Source organism: Aulostomus chinensis, chromosome 8, assembly GCF_037954235.1.
Source record: "Aulostomus chinensis isolate RoL2024-O1b breed Wild chromosome 8, RoL_Achi_v1.0, whole genome shotgun sequence".
Lineage (NCBI taxonomy): Eukaryota > Metazoa > Chordata > Actinopteri > Syngnathiformes > Aulostomidae > Aulostomus > Aulostomus chinensis.
The window spans coordinates 13,859,055-13,875,592 of NC_141327.1; the positions used below are offsets into that span (position 1 = coordinate 13,859,055).

Sequence of the window (16,538 nt, forward strand, 5' to 3'; positions counted from 1 at the left end):
AATGGATGGATGGATGGAACTTTGTATCACTTGGGACACTTATGAGATGACATGTTAGTTTCAGAATTAAATGTTCTGCAGACACAAGAAATAGTATGTTTACTGATTTTATCGTTTCAGACAAAAAAAACTTTGATGTTGAGGTGGCACAATTGAGGTAGAGAAGTCCTCCACTATCCCGCTCTCTCTCCCTCTCTTTCTCTCTCTCTCTCTGACAGAACAAGTAGTTCTTATCAAAATAGTTCTTATTAATAATCAAACACAGGGTTTAGCCTTCCTGACATCTTGCTGACTCTTGTTTTTTTAACCCCTCTTCACACTCTTTTTTTAAATTGCTAGCATCTGAATAACTATTTTACTTTTCAATTATTTTTTTGGATAAGGTGTTATGTTAGCAAGTGTCAATATCTGAAGGGGAAAAAAGAGCAAAGATTTGGCGTCAAGTGCGTCAACATGTACTGTTAAAATAGGTTGCCTGACTTCCAGCATGTTTAAAGTCTTACTGGTAATCGTATGAAGCAGCATTTTTCAACAGCTGTTCAGTGTCTCCCTCAACACCCTCCTCCTCCCCTTCATCATCATCAGCATCATCATTGAGAACAACAAGTTTATTATTCTGCAGCTCCTCCTTGTCGGCTTCATCCTGCGCTTCTTGCGTGTTCTCCTCCAGTCCCCGCTGAGGCAGCTGTGTGAGCGATTCCCTGCCAGTGGCGCATGGCTGGGCTCGGGTCAATACCAAATTGTTTTGCCATTTTCTCTCCCGAATGTTTTTCGTCATATTTCAGCACCGATTCTTTGAATTTGATATCAAGTTTAAGCCTGGGTGCCATCGTGTGACCTACTGATCAATTATTATGTCTCCTTGCAACTTCACCACCTAAACCGTTAAATGCCAAAACAACCAGATGCGTCTTCAAAAAATGACAACTTGCCAGACCATTAGCGCGGGAAGTCAGTCAGCCGGGGGGGTGTAGCCCCGACAATTATTACTCCGGCTTCAATTTGGGGGCCGGCCTTTATTTCTCTGTATCGACCACACCCCCGGCTAGTATCTGAGGCCTGGCTTCAAATAGAGCTCCGGCCGCAATTTAAGGATTTTCGGTAAATGAAGAGCCGACACAAATCTTAAGCTGAGCTGAGCCAAATGAACTGGTTTACTAAAAGGAGCTGAAATATCTACCACTACCCTGAGCAAATTCTTTCTGTTGTAAATATTAACAAGTGCATCTGTCAATGAAATCAGCAAAGACACAATTTTTACCCCTAATAGCAGTAAAGAAAATTGTGCTAAGCTGCTTTAGGGAATTCGTGACACAACTAAATCTAAAGGTTGGGTTTGATCTTTTATGTTGTCTGATCAAAGGTCATGTGAGTTGAGAGAACTTTAGAAGAGATGGGAAAAAGTTTCAATGCATTATGTGAGATATATCTCCTATTTCATCCTCACACACAGACACACACACACACTCTCTTTGAAGACTTTTTTTTCGTACTATTTGTGATCATCTATTTTTCATAAGGAAAATAAATCTGAGCTGAAATCTCTACTTAAAATGAGCGTCCCTGCAAGTAGAAGTACTAGTATTTATGTTGGATGGTCCCTCTGAATTATACACCAGACAGTCTCTCACACCATAACATCAGTATTGTCTGCAAATGTGTCATTTTTATCTTATATTTTATTGATGTGTTTCTTCATTTTGTTAACAGACCCAGCATTTCTTCTCTCTCTTTCTCTCTCTTACACATGCACACACACATGCACATGACACACACACGCACGCAGACACTCAGGTAATGCATCTGTGATTGCAAAAAATCTCAGTCTCATTACGTTTCTGGGCGGATCCAGGCTTATCCGCAGGCAGGATCTGGTGGATGTGATGGCAACATCAGTGATTGGTATTGGGTGGCGTGGAATCAAGGCAATACATTGCTGCGTTATCCTTCTTGCAATGAGTTTCCTCTAGTATCTTCTCTCATCAGTGGTGTGATTACTGTGTAGAGGGTGTTGAGATAATCAAAGGTATTTCCAAGACAGAGTGAAAAGAAAATAAATTAGTTTTCACACACATCAGAGATTGATGTCACATTTTTAATGGGCCTCAAGTCCCTCCTGATGAGGGACCTAAATGCCAGTTTAAAACAAGGATGAACAATGAAATGAAATGGTTGCTGGGAAAATATATTTGACTCATGCCAGCTTTAGGGGGGGGGGGGGGGGGGGGGGATTTTCACCACACAATTTTTGCCATGTCATTTTCTAGGGTCCCCCACGGTTCCTTTTTTTTTCCATTTTATAACATCACATATTGGGAAATTAAATAAAACTGAAGTACTTCAATTTGGCATATAATGTCTTACTTTAATATCTTTGATAAAAACTATATTTTATCTGGAATATTATATCGGGTAAAATATACTCAACGTTCATGGTGGTGTTACTAATGTTAACATTAGTGTTCTAGGGTTAAGTCACCAGAGGTTGGTGTTCGTAAATAAATGTTAATTATATTGTGCAGTGTTTTTTCGTGTCTATGGCCTGTCGCTCACCTTTGGCCATTGAGTGTCCTCCAGGGGGAAATTCTCTCAATGGTTGGTGGTTTCTCTGTTTATTAGACGTCATCTACCCTGTGAGGCGGCCGGATTTGTGAGATCAGATTGCCAGATTTCAAGTTATCCTCTTGTGTCTTCATCAAATATGGTTTGGTTTATGGGTGACTCTTATTCATAATGACGTGCCTCCTGAGGAGGGTAGCGTAGGTGCTGCTGCAGCATCAGTGACTTCACTACAGGAGCTCGTTCCTTTTTAAAAGAAGAGTGAGCGTCGCTGAAGTTAAAAAAAAATGTCTGACTTTATCTTTTTTTTTTATCAGAAAGGCGTTAAACAAATGAGGTTTATTACTATTATTTCATAAAGAGTTCAGTTATCTGACGAATTGAAATCAGCCTGTGATAGGCGCTGGTAGACTCGTTTCATCCGGTCATCCGTCCGGTATTTATTGAAAGTGTATGCACTTTTAATGAAGACGTCCCAGATGGTTCTGTTCAAAAGACATGACACCAACTCCTCCAAACGACGGAGTGGCTCCAGCAATAGACCAGAGAAACTGACCAAAAAAACCAGCAGATTTCCTGTCATAAATACATAACTTTATATTTTGCTTACATCTGCATAAGCCCCCTGGATACGTAAGGTATCCAAGGATGGTTGCAAATTCTTGAGCCTCTTTTTAAGTTCAAGAACTGTATCATTGTAGCATATAATTCACTATAGCTCAGAGAGTCATTGCTATGGAGACAACATACTATATCACCTCGTTGCAACGGCGTAAACTGGCTGGGCACATTTAGCATGACATTTTTGTCTTTTCTGAATATTGATGATTGGGGTGTGAGGGGTCCCTGTTCAAGCAAGTGAACCGTCCACATTCCATACAACGGATGTCCTGAGTTCACGCTGTGATCCATCTGATAAGTTCTTGATGCCACAGCAGGTGCAGATGTCCTCCTCACAACTGAAAACACACACACACACACACACACACACACACACACACACACTACGAAGTATTAAATAGATACAGTATTAGCTCTAAACAACGAAATTCTCCTCAGTTAACATTTAATACATATTTGCACATCCAGTCCACCAACACACACTAAAACACACACTGAACACGTGGGGGGGGCACACATGCTTTGGTAGCTGCACTAGCAGCTGAAGCTGAGAGCTTCTATCGAAATGTCTTTCTCAAACGCAGCTGGATTTATCGTCAAACTATGCAAATGCTAATGTTCTCTGCCGCGTTCATGCACGCTGCAAAGATGAAACCATGCTGCATACTCATTGTAATCAGTCAGTAGATTGTGGCACGCCAGACTCCAAGCCAATATTGCACCATCACATGGTCTGCAATTGAAGGCTGTAATTGGTTACGAATGTCATTTCTTGGGTTGCCATTTATTTGTATGTGGAGATATGACCTTGGGCCCTGGTAGTGTTTGCATTATCACAAACTCATTCATTTTTGTTCCTAAGCCAGCACTGGAGAAAAATGGATTTCTGTATTGAAGCATATGAGTAGAAAGTGATTATAGCAAGTGGAAAGAGCTGACATTTGCTAAAGCAAAGTTGAATTACAGGGTACGCTGACCGAAACATCTGAGGACCCTAAATTATCCGCGCACCACTTCAGTTGTTACATTTGAACAAAAGATAAAAATGATATTGGGTTGATAATTAGAACTGTGGCTTTATTAAAGGATAATAATGGTGGTCTACGCAGTGTGTGACAAAAGTAGAGTCATTGCAAATTATAGGTTGCTATTGTGTAGAGAATAGTAGAGGCAAAAGAAAGCAGCATGCATGGTGCCAAGGACAATATCCCTCTTGATTCTTCGACCTCTTGATCTGTCATCATGAATATAACCTGCTCTGGAACAGCGTAAGTTACCAGTGTGGTACTTCCCCTAAAAAGTGAAGAAAACAACAGAAGAAAGAACCCATGAAGCCAAATTTCCTTCTTTTAACCCCAGAAATAGTGTCACTCTGAGTTAGAGGCGTGAAGAGAGAGCTGAGCGTTATAAAGAAGCAAAGCGCACGTGATGCTGTGACACACATCTGTACTGTAAGTCACGCCTTTATATTTATGAAACAAAAAGGAAAATGATATGTTTCTTGTATTAGGGTAGTAATTTACATCTTGTTTACAAGGATGTTCATATATTATGTTAATACGGGGTGAAAAACAAACAAACAAACAAACAAACACAAACATTTGGATGTGTTTGACCAGTTTTGTTGGCGAGTCCTTCTGCCAACATTCCTCCACAGTCACGTGGGAGCCTGAATTTTAAAAAGGTTGTCAGGTTTGTCTTGTCAGAGAAGAACATAACACGGGAGAAAACAGGGAATGGAAATATTGACTTTCTAGTGTCATCATTCCAAAGTCTTGCTGTTGTTTACCTTTTCCCTTGTGCACTCCCGCAAAAGAAGAGCAACACAAAATAGACCAGCTCCTCATACAAGCTCCTCCCGTGAAACATTTGGAATTGATGACAGTGAAGAACTCAGCTATTTTAAATCTTGGCCATGCTGGTGGACGGAATGGAGTCACGTCAGTGACATTAGCAGCACGAAGTCGACCTTGTTGATCATTTGGTGAGAAAAGCCGTGACGACATTTTGTTGTAGGAGGTTGTGGTATCTGCTGGTGTCGGTTTTTAATCCCATTGTACCTGCATATAGTGACAACAAATACATTCTGATTCTGAGGGAGACAACAGGAGGGTGCCTCATTATCAGGTTCCTCCTCAGTACTGGCCTCTGTCTCAGACACGGCGGCCCCCACCGCTCATTTTCAACCGAGAGAACACCAAGAGGCAAACAGAACACCACGAGACGATGTTTCGAGGCTGCAGCGTGAGCTTTTATATGTTCTGTTGAGTAAACTATCAGCGATTCTTATGCATGTTCATGTCATGCTTTCCCAGTTGTTCCCATTAAATCAGGACAAGCATCATATATCTAAATATGTTGAACATTGAATGGGGGCACGGTGACTAAAGCGGTGAGATGGATTAAAAACATACTGATGAACAGTCCTACCTGCTCCTAAAAGAAGCAATAAAGAGGAAAGTGAAATAAATGTGTGGTGATTCATCTGTACTCATTTAATGGAGAGTTACCCTACGAACCCTGACCTTCACCACTGACCTAAAACTCAACGTTCACGAATTGGAGACATATCTTTTTGTCACTAACTGTGCCTACCGTCCTAATTAAGTGCTTTTTGTTTTTTTGGTCCTGTAACTGGCTTAAGTCGTAACCACCCACATTCACACACACACACACACACACACACACACACACACACACACACACACACACACACACACACACACCACGATGAAGAAATTACCATCTCTGCAGACATGCAGGACATTGGCATGATGCAAACAGGCAGACAGAACCCACTGACAGGATCTGAACTTAGTGGGAGTTCAGAGCAGAGGAAAAACAAGCTCGTTCCACCTTACTCCCATTTTTCTTTCAACAGAGATGAAACACTTCATTTCGTCTCAGGCATTGATCTAGGCAAATCTATCACTGACTTCGGATTGTGCTCTCTCTCTCTCTCTCTCTCTCTCTCTAGTTTGATCTCGAAAGCTGCCTCTCCTTGCTGGTTCTTCTGCATAACCAGCAAGTCTGTTGGACTTTGATGGATCTCTGGCAGCCTTATAGGCATAATGACCGCTGCTACAAATAATTTACCTTTGTAGTATTCAGAAGTAGGCTGAGCACTGATACTCGCTAGTATGAGAACACGAACACACACACACACACACACACACACACACACACACGCATGCACGTTCAAATACGCACACAAACATGCAAATTAAAACATTCCCACTCTGATCTATTACACAGCAGGGTGTAAATGTGTCTGATTCGATTGTGGAGCAAACCTCCTGGTGAGTGAGCATGTGTGTGGTTCTGTACTGTTGATGTGCAGCTAAATGGAAAAATGTCTGCAATAATTGTAATTAACATTCAGCAGTTTCTTGCTGCAAACACCTATCAGACACACAGACCCTCAATCATCAATCAGAAAGAGAAACAGGTGCAGAGATGAGCGTAGCAATCAGACTGGAGTCACGCCACTAAAGAAACCGGTCACATGTAGACAAGCGCACTAATATAATGTCCAATATATATTCTCATTCAAAAGCTTCACCCCTCAAAATCATGAAATGAGGAAGAAGGGCTGTTCATCAAATGTTGATGGTCATCAACAATAAACGATTGTTCTATAGTCTGAGGAACATGTGGCTGCTCTTGTGCGTTTAGCGCAGTAAGTGCAGAACACAGCAGCTGATCTGAGACAGCCATCAGGCCTGAAGCAGCCTAAAACGCTACTGCTCCGTCTCTTGCGCGCGTAACCCGTTTAACCTGTTGCAACTGGAGTAAGCTCAAATTTGAAATGAATAATTGGCTGCATCTGCTCGGATGAGTTGTCTCATAAGATCAACCCAATGCTGAATCAAAACCGTAGCGTTCGCTCACGTCCAGGCAAAGATCTGATCGTACGCCGTCTCCCGCTATATGTTAAATGAAGGCTGTGCTGAATACACAGGCACATGTTGCCATTATGGTTAACAATATTTTACCTTTGAAATTGAGCATCATAACTGACTAAATGCACCGGGTTGCATTCATTACCAAACACACACAAACACACTCACACTGCTGATTCGCAGGCTGCCCATTTAATTTTTTCAGACATAAATAAACGGAGCACCTCATTTAGAAATCAACCAACAGCTGAGTGACACAGCGGAGTCTCTGCAGCTCTAATTATATTGAAAGCAAGTCTGTAATGTGTCCTTTATTCATGTATGTTCCTGTTGCTGCCCGGCCTTGCGGTGCGGTTATCCACCTACCTCCCCCATCACAGCTTCTCTTTTCTGGTTTTCGTTTTTGTTTTGTTGTTTATCATATTTGATGGCATCTGTTCTCCTATGTCAGTAATAAGTGTTTGCTGTTTTCTTTTCCTCATACCGCTGCGGAGTCTATCAAACACTCCCTGCTGAATCTCACTCTGCAGCTGCAATTCCTTTGGGTAGCAGCACATCCCGACAAATGCAAGCGTCTAATGATTTGTTGATGTAAATGCTTGGATGTTGTTTAATGCTCAGCGAGAGTTAATGACTGAACAATTCTCATTGGATTCTTACAGAAATTTTAGTGTTGACCCAAACCCTAACACGGCCCTGGTATTTGGGGACCCACAGGCTTGATCTTTTATACACATCATCACTCCAAAGTCTGAGATGGTGGTGCGTGTCTGTGAACATATGTGTGTGTGTGTGCGTGTGGAGAATTTTAGTTTCATTCCTCTCAGTGTGAAATGCTAATGTTCATTTATGCTAGTTCATTAGCTTGCTAGCTGAAAACGCACCACCACACCATGAAGCAGAGCTCGCCTTCTAATGCAAAAAGGAAAACTTTTTTTACGCATAATGAATAAATGGAGACGTCAATCTACCTTTAAATTAATTAAACTAAAATTTATAATAAGAGTAATGACTATTATATTTATAATCAAGCCTCCTTTCCTGATTGCGTTTCAAAGAACTATCCTCCAAGGTGAATATTCATGGTTCAATTATGAGCCAACACCAGTCGCATTACTATTAATACAACCATTTGTTATGGTTCCCGACAAATTCTAATAGCATGCCTCCTAGTGAATTGCATCAATGTATGATTAAAAGCATCATACTGCCTGAAGTTTGAATGTAATTTCCACTGATAGGATGATTATCACTTACACGATCACTGGATAATCAATACAATCTGTAACTGCAATTGTCAGTTTAATCATTAAAATACAGTGTGGTTGGCATTTTTCTTATTTCTTACCGTGTGCTTGTGTGTGTGTGTGTGTCTCTGGCAACTCTGCCATGTTTTTATGTCCGTCTGTGGAAAGATTTTGTCTTCACATTCAAGTAAAAACTCAAAACCTTTCTGGTGATTGATTCAGACAGTGAAATGAAATCTGTTGCTATGGTGAGCTCAGTTTAAACAGTTCAAATAATATTTAAATGCTCCTTTAGTTAGCTCTTTCTTACCTACGCACCTGTCATATTTATGTTTGTATTGATTGACATTTTTAATGAGGGCTCTGCTCTTCTGCGGCAAACTTGCTAAAGATTTTTTTTTTTTAAATTGTTGACTTTTATGGTGCGGTTCATAAAATTAAAACTCCACTGTGCCCAAGCTTCTTCTCTCACTCTTATTTTACCATCTTATGAACACAGCAGAACTTTCTCAACGTCCGTTTGCTCTGAGACAATGGACCTGTCTGTGTCTGAATTTAAAGTAGGTTGGGTTGGAAAATAAGACGACAAAAATAAAAAACACACAAAAAAAAAACAAAACACCAACTTAAAGTTAACATTGTTCTCCTACTTTGAGATTAGTGAGGTCTTTTGAGCCTGCAATAACGCTTCTATGCACTTTCCTGGCTGTGACTTGATCTTTGACCCTGTCTCTTAAATACGTCTCTAATCCTTTGGCCTCTACCAACACAGCTGAACTACTATTCCAGCATAAATTTAAAACTTGTGAAAAATTAATGCAAGACCAATATCATTTCAGAGCCCTAACTGCTTGAGAGGTTTTCGAAATTGGTATCAATCTGATGAATACTTGACAGAGAAAATGTAATGCATATGAAATGAATTGATCAAGGACTGAAGAACATTCAATGCAGAATCACTGACTTTATCATTGATAGGGAAAAGAATATCAAGTCATGGGCTATGCAGATTGCATTGTAATTTATATGAAAATTTCTACAAAATATTGGACTCACAGCTAATAGCACTTAAAGGCTATGAGCCTTGTTTGAGCCCGATTAGCGAGAGTTGCGAAGGAACTATTGGGTTTTTCTAAAGTTTCCTCTTTTTTTCTTGACAAAATTCAATTTTAATGGGTGTGGGGGGGGGGGGATAAAGCTTTAAGGATGTAAAAAAAAAAAGTTTTATTAAGTTATTTTTCATGGATGTATCAAAATGCATGGCGCCCTCTACGGAGCAAAAATATGCAGGATGTTTCACTATGCAAGATGTTAAATTTGTTCATCTCATGGATATAAACTAAAAAAACAATCTGAGGTTCTTATCAAACCCCTACAGGAAGTCAAATGTTTTGAATATATTTATTCCTTAAAGATAATTAACCTGTTTAGAACAGACAGTTCATCTCAGACAAGTCAAATCAGTGCCACTTTTTTTCAGCATTAATCAAAATACTTCTTTTAGTAATATTGTGTATATTTCTCATTTCTTCCTCTTAGTGATGCTTCATCTCTGATGTGTTTGTTATTGATTTGGTCAAACGGTTTTATATCTAACAGTGTAACTCATCTCATTACAATGGTGGTCGTTTCCACGCTGGGTTTTGTTTATCATACAGCAACTGCTTTTTATGTTTTTGGATTTTTTTTTAAAGTTATGGACAGTAATTTTTAACTTTTAATCGTGCTACATAACTGAAATTATCATCAGCATAGATTGGACTTTGAATTTATTCTTAGTGCAGTTTTAAGACTTTTGTGAAGCTGAGCAATTGAGTTTTCATTTACCTTCTTGTCCATCGTGTGTTGACTTTTTTTTTGTGAAAGCTGAAAAATAATGGTGTTGTAATTTGAATGTATATTCATCCATCTCTTATTTACATGTCAAAAGTAATAACTATATCAATATCAATATGAGGACAGCTGCGGGCCAATATTCAGTCAGCTCCACCTACAGGCGTGCTCCTCTCCTGTGGTTTGCTCATTCAGATGCTCCTCAAATATTGTTTGAAATACCTGAGGAAGACCCTGATACATGTGAAGACTGGGACTCTTCTATCCAACATGGCTGACCTGGTGGCGTGGCGGCTGTCAGGTCTCACCCCTAAACGATTGTAATTTGTCGCATGGACAGATTTTTTCCGTCATCCGAAGTGAGTCCCATCCCGAGGAGGTCTTCTGGACCAGGTTTAGTGAGCTGGAAGAGTTACAGGCGGGAAGTAAGTTGTATGTAATAAACACATCGCTCTATGAACATCCCTTTTTGTTGCGTTTGCAGCACAGCTACAGTAACATCATGGGTTCTCTAGCGACGCATGGCGAGTACTGGAAGTGATATTTGCACCACATGGTAACACATTTGTCTGCTCCCACATGCAGAATCCATAAAAACGCCAGCACACAGAGACATGCGTGAAGCTGCTAGGGTCTGTTCAACACTGTTTGAAGCTTTAATTCTGCCTTTTGTCTTTGATGACGTTTTGTGTTGTTTTCAGTGTCAAGAAGAAACGTGAAGTTAATCAGAGTGAGAAGACGGACCACAGTCCACTTCTGGTGGTCACACCATTCATGAAGCTAAATAAGATCCTTTCAATATTTTCCACAAAAGAAAGTTGAAGGAGAACCAGATTAGAGTGCCATTTTGTTGATGTTGTTTGCTTCTAGACTAAACAGAACTGAAAACATTTTACTGATCTGCTGTCTAGCGTAAATAGTGTAAAATATGGCTTCCATTTTCAAAATGTCAATTCTCCCACGATGAATGTATCACTAAAAGCCCGTTCCCATTTTTTGCAGGATTGTGTGTGTGTGTGTAATGGACGTAGCTCATGACTGCAGGGTGACGAAACATCCACTTTTCCTAGGACAAGACTTGTTTTCACATCCTGTCCTGGCCGTCCTGTTTTATTTTTTTGTTATATTACAAAATAGTTTTGTAAAATAACAATTTTCTACCCATACAGATGAGGCACACCTTAAATGTACTGAAGTTATAAGGCATCTTTGAGTAAACTTCGAGTATCATTTGAGTATCTCATTGCCAGGTTGAGTGTCCTGGTTTTCGGTAACCAAAATATGGTCACTCTACATACTTGTAGCACGCATAGATGGAAGGGGAACAGTATGGAGTATAACTACAGCATCATCACCCAACGCTGACAGAGGAACAGCAGCAAAGAAAGAAATGGGTCAGATCCGATTCACCTTAAATGGCAACAGTTGCCATGGACAAGAGCCTTGATCCCCCGAGACTTGAAACAGATGGACTCTTTCAAGCGCGACCTTTTTTACAACATAAATGAGAAGTGTGCCACTTTTCTCACCCTTTAACAAAAGAAGTTTTACAGCTGTCTACACACACTAATGCCAGTTACACTTTACTGCTGCTCTGCTGTCTACCGTTATAGTAGCATTTATGCTACTTTCACAGCCAACAAATAAACTCACACTTTATCTATTAACACTGATATATTTTGTAATATATAGAATTAGGACCAACTATGATTTTCTAACTTGCAGCAGAAGAGGCTGCAACTTACGGTTGACTCCACGGGAGCCCATTCACCTCTGATAATTGTCACATTTATCCAGCGCTGCCTTAAGTCAGAGTTGTTTTCACCCATAATGAAATCGTGTTTGTCCGATATTTTTGTTAGGAGTAACAGCTTCTCCTACTCCAAACACTATCAACAACCAAGTGGATATCTGAGAGGACCACTCAGGCCTTCATTGGTGACCTCAGGGGCTGTTTCCTAATGAGGTCAAATGACCAGAGCCTTTAGTCCAAGCCTTTTCCCCATCGTCCTTCGCGGTAATGGAGATTGCAATTCAACATCATTCCTGTTCCAAAGCCAGCAAGGGAGATTTAGAGGCTCAATTGATAACAATTTTCACATCATTCATACAAATATTGTTGCACTGCATGCATACTATGAATATAGTAGTGATTGCATATATAGTTACGTGAATTGTAGGTTCAACCAAAGAAATAAAGAGAAGAAAAGAACCACTACCGGCTGCACGGTGGTGCAGTGGTCAGCACTGTCGCCTCTCAGCTAGAAGGTTCCGGGTTTGAGTCCCGGCTCGGGCGCGGGATCTTTCTGTGTGGAGTCTCCATGTTCTCCCTGTTCCTGTGTGGGTTCTCTCTGGTACTCCAGCTTCCTCCCACAGTCCAAAGACATCAAGAGAGGACGAGGCTGATTGATACTCTAAATTGACTGTAGGTGTGACTGTGAGTGTGAATGGTTGTCTGTCTCTATGTGTTGGCCCTGTGATGGACTGGTGACCTGTCCAGTGGCCACTGGGATAGGCTCCAGCCCCCCCGCGACCCTTAACAGGAATAAGCAGAAGACAATGGATGGATGGATGGAACCACTACCAGCCTGTTGCACTCTCATCCATAATCATGAAATGCCCGGAGAAGCAGTTGCTAAACACCATCCTGCCAGCTGTCAACCCACAACTGGCCCCCTTCAATTTAGGGTAATAGGGGTACAGAGGAGGCTCTAGCCTGTCTGCTGCACCTCATCTTCCGCACCTGGACCCTTTTTACCTGGATACCCTTTGTGGACATTGGCTCTGCTTTTAATACCATCCAGAGGCATCTGCTTATCCAGAAGCTGCATCACCTCACATTCCCACCAAGCTGATAATTCTCCTACACAATTTCCTCAGCAAGAGGCAGCAAGTAGTACAGCTGAGCTCAACTACATCTCCTGCCATCACCATCAACACCGGAGCACCACAGGGCTGTGTGCTAAGTCCTTTCCTATACACACTTTACATAAATGACAGCATCAGCGCACCACACAGCACAAAGTACCTAAAATACTCTGACAATAAAGTAAGCGGTGGGCCGAGGGGAGATTTTGTGTATTTAGACGATCCCCACCGAGGGAGAACGTAATTTTTTGTGGACAACATCTTCATCTTTCAACAAATTAAGCAAAAATTGTTGGCACTCTTACCTCTTGCACATTTTTTGTTTATTGGTAACTTTGTCTGGGCAGCTATACTCGGGGTCCGACATGGATGACGTCATTGTAGTTACTGTCCAATGACAAGCCTAGAAATTTGCCGGCTTCCACTTTTTTCTGTCTCAACCTAGCCACTCCCAGCTAGCGATATCGGAGTACAGTATAAAACAAAGAAATTAATGTATTAATGACTGTGGTATTAAAGATTGCACTACAAACACCCATTGCCAATATAAGACGAATTTTGCCTGTCAATATTTGTACGATGAAGTAAAATTAATCAAATTAACAGTCTACAAAGTTCGCCATTAAGCTTGATGAAAGGAGGGAAATGTATAATTTAGACGTAGTCTTGTCATCCCTTCTTTTGAAAACCTCAGTCTTCTGTAACATTAACGCTGTTGTTAATGTCATTGTGAATTTTGCACACCATAAATATCACAGATTTCCAAAATCTGAGGTCGAGTGAGTTTTTATTTCACCTGTCAATCATGACAAAAATGATCACATACATCGCACCTGTGCCGTTGGAACTGTTCGCTAGCAGACACCACAACAATGGAGTGCTGTATGCATATTTTAGAAAAAGATGGTGCTGTAAACCCGTTTACATACACAGGATGGAGGAAATTTATTTCTGCTGTTTTTTTGTGGAAAGACCTTGGGACTAGAGAAGCTATTGTGACAGAAGAGGCAGTGCAGAGATTTAACCTAACAACCAAGGTTTGCTGTCATACTATGTAACCAATGCATTCTGTGGATGACTTTAACTTGCCAAGAGACTGAAAATGGAAATTAGCTTTGGCTAAATGGGTTCATTAATTGTCTTTTGAAGGAAGTCACTCACTGTAATCACTGTAAACCTCAAAGTTCAGGAACCTGCTGTGATTCCAGCAAGCAGTGACAAACACAGAGACGCTACAGCCACTTTACAAATGTAACAAACATAAAACGAGCCCAGAGAAGATATGAAAAGGCACCTGTATTTCAGAAAGAGGCTGAACAAGGGGGTAAGAAAGAGGAAAGAAAAGAATCTCATGTCAATGTAAATCTTAAACTTCAGCTGTAAATCTGTGAAGGAAAATAATAGAAATCAGCATCAAAACACAATAACATTAGGCATATTACATTTGAGAACCAAACTTTGTCTTTAACTTGTATGACATAAGCTTTCCAGAATTATGTGTGTGTGTGTGTGTGTGTGTGTGGGGGGCGACATATTAACTGTCTTGCTGGATGTTTCCCCTTGAGCCCCTGCAGCAAACAGATTTCCCACATCAGATAATTTATTATATTGAAAATGTGTCTTTTGTAGCGGACTCTACTCTACTTACATAATTCACCTCTGTTACTGCTAGGAACCAAGTTCATTGTTTTGAGCGTTTCAAGTACGTTGTTGTGGTTGTTACTCTGGTTGCTAGGTTTCCTGTGGTGAGTTTCCGTTGTTGACGTTAGGATGTGAAGAGTGAAGACGCATTCATTGAACGGCTCGCTTTCAACTTGCGTTTTTACTACGCTGCTCAACTCGCCTCCCATGCTTAACTCTACACTATTTTCTTTTTTTTTGCCAAAATCAGTTGCTCCCATTTCTAAATTACTATCAGGCTGCAGTCCACAGAAGGAGCCTTGAGTGTAGGCCTGATATTCCCGCCCCAGAATGTCATGGCTAGAAGATGGCAGGAGTTTTCTTAGAAGTGGACTGGATGACACTTCCCCCAGCTCCAGAGGCAATTCTTGAACTGGTGTCCTGCGCTTGTAAAATAACAAACTGTGTTAAGGGGAGATGCACCTGCAAAATACATGAGCTGCCATGCACAAACTTGTGCCAATGCACAAACTGTGGCAATAAGTCATTTGAAGACGACTAAGGGTTCCAGGGCCGGCATGAGACGCTCACCCTTTCATCAACCAGTACTGTGTTCAAGAACACATGGAGAAAACAAGACTACTGTCCTTGTTAATGATATTTGTTCCTGTAAATATGCTGCTAAGCATTCTAATTTATTAACAGTTAGATATTAGAATAAAACAAACTCACCAACAGTGTATGTCTTGAACACCATTTTTCATTGTCCAGCATGGGGGGTATTACCTAGTGGCAGTACTGTTAGCGCTTAATCAAAATTTCACATAATTGCTATTGTACTAAGCTCGTTAAAAAAACAACTTGCACTCAGACAGCAAGGTCCATTTTGTATCTGATGAAGTAATTATTAGAGTAACTATTAAAATACACAATTACCCGGTATGCTCAACAGCATTTCAGGGTAGTATACTTAACTGTTGCATTTGCTGATACCCCAGTATACCACAGAGGACCATGTTTTTAGAAGCATTTAAAGTCCTTCTGCAATCCCTCTCTATGGGTATTTACATGACGGTAACACCATTAAAATGTTCCAAATAAACTAACCAGTAATCACACTCACTGACACACCGAGAGTGCATGGCTTAACAAACCCTTAATGACTGAGGCTGGCCAGCTGCCAAATTTCCAGGCGCTTAACTTCCAACAATTTGGGTGTTTCACACTGTGTGAAGTGACTAATCTAATATTAATTTGATAAGAATAGTCAAGGATATTGAAATATAGATTCAGGTCTCAGGCTTAAATGACTGATAATGCGAGCAGGAGTTGTTTATAAGACCTGAGACTAGCTAACGGTTAGCGCTAGCCGCTACCCTAAACATTGCCTCGCCAAAGGTTATACATTCAATAAACAGCATAGCTGGCATTTTCCAACAACATTTATACTTACCTAGACATGTAAGCTTCTTATTCATCTCATAATATTTCCTGTGGTTTCCCATGGATGTATCACTGTCTCCTCTATGCCACTTCACCACCAGCTGAGCAGCAGCTGTTCTTTGCTTATCTACGACTGATTGGCTAAATAAGGTCAGGTGATTTGTAGGGCCAGGTGCCATTGGCTCAACTGACATTGTGTGGAGTTCTTTCATTTTTTAAGTGTATTGCACCCTCTAGTGGCTGTACCCCATGTTGTATTTTATTGTGTTGAGTCAAACTCGTTTTTAGTTTGACCGGCGAAGCCGAGCTGTCGATTACCTGCTGCTGTTGCTACTAATTCTGCCTGCTAACGGCACTTTGTAAACGAAAAATAAACCGTTAAAAAGACAGAAAGCTGAGTATGGCACTGTTTTCGCCAGTTAAGCACACCCTGTGCAGTGGGAGA

At 40.7% G+C, this 16,538-nt stretch overlaps 1 long non-coding RNA gene across 1 annotated transcript; it reads right to left on the reverse strand.

Annotated features, from left to right (window-relative positions):
- Positions 1–1,863: 1,863 nt before the first annotated feature.
- On the reverse strand, positions 1,864–16,186 carry LOC147257261 (uncharacterized). Its single transcript, XR_015117461.1, has 3 exons — positions 16,104–16,186; positions 10,442–10,565; positions 1,864–1,997 (listed from the first exon to the last, which is right to left on the reverse strand). It is a non-coding gene; the product is annotated as an uncharacterized LOC147257261 (long non-coding RNA).
- Between the last annotated feature and the right edge of the window lie 352 nt (positions 16,187–16,538).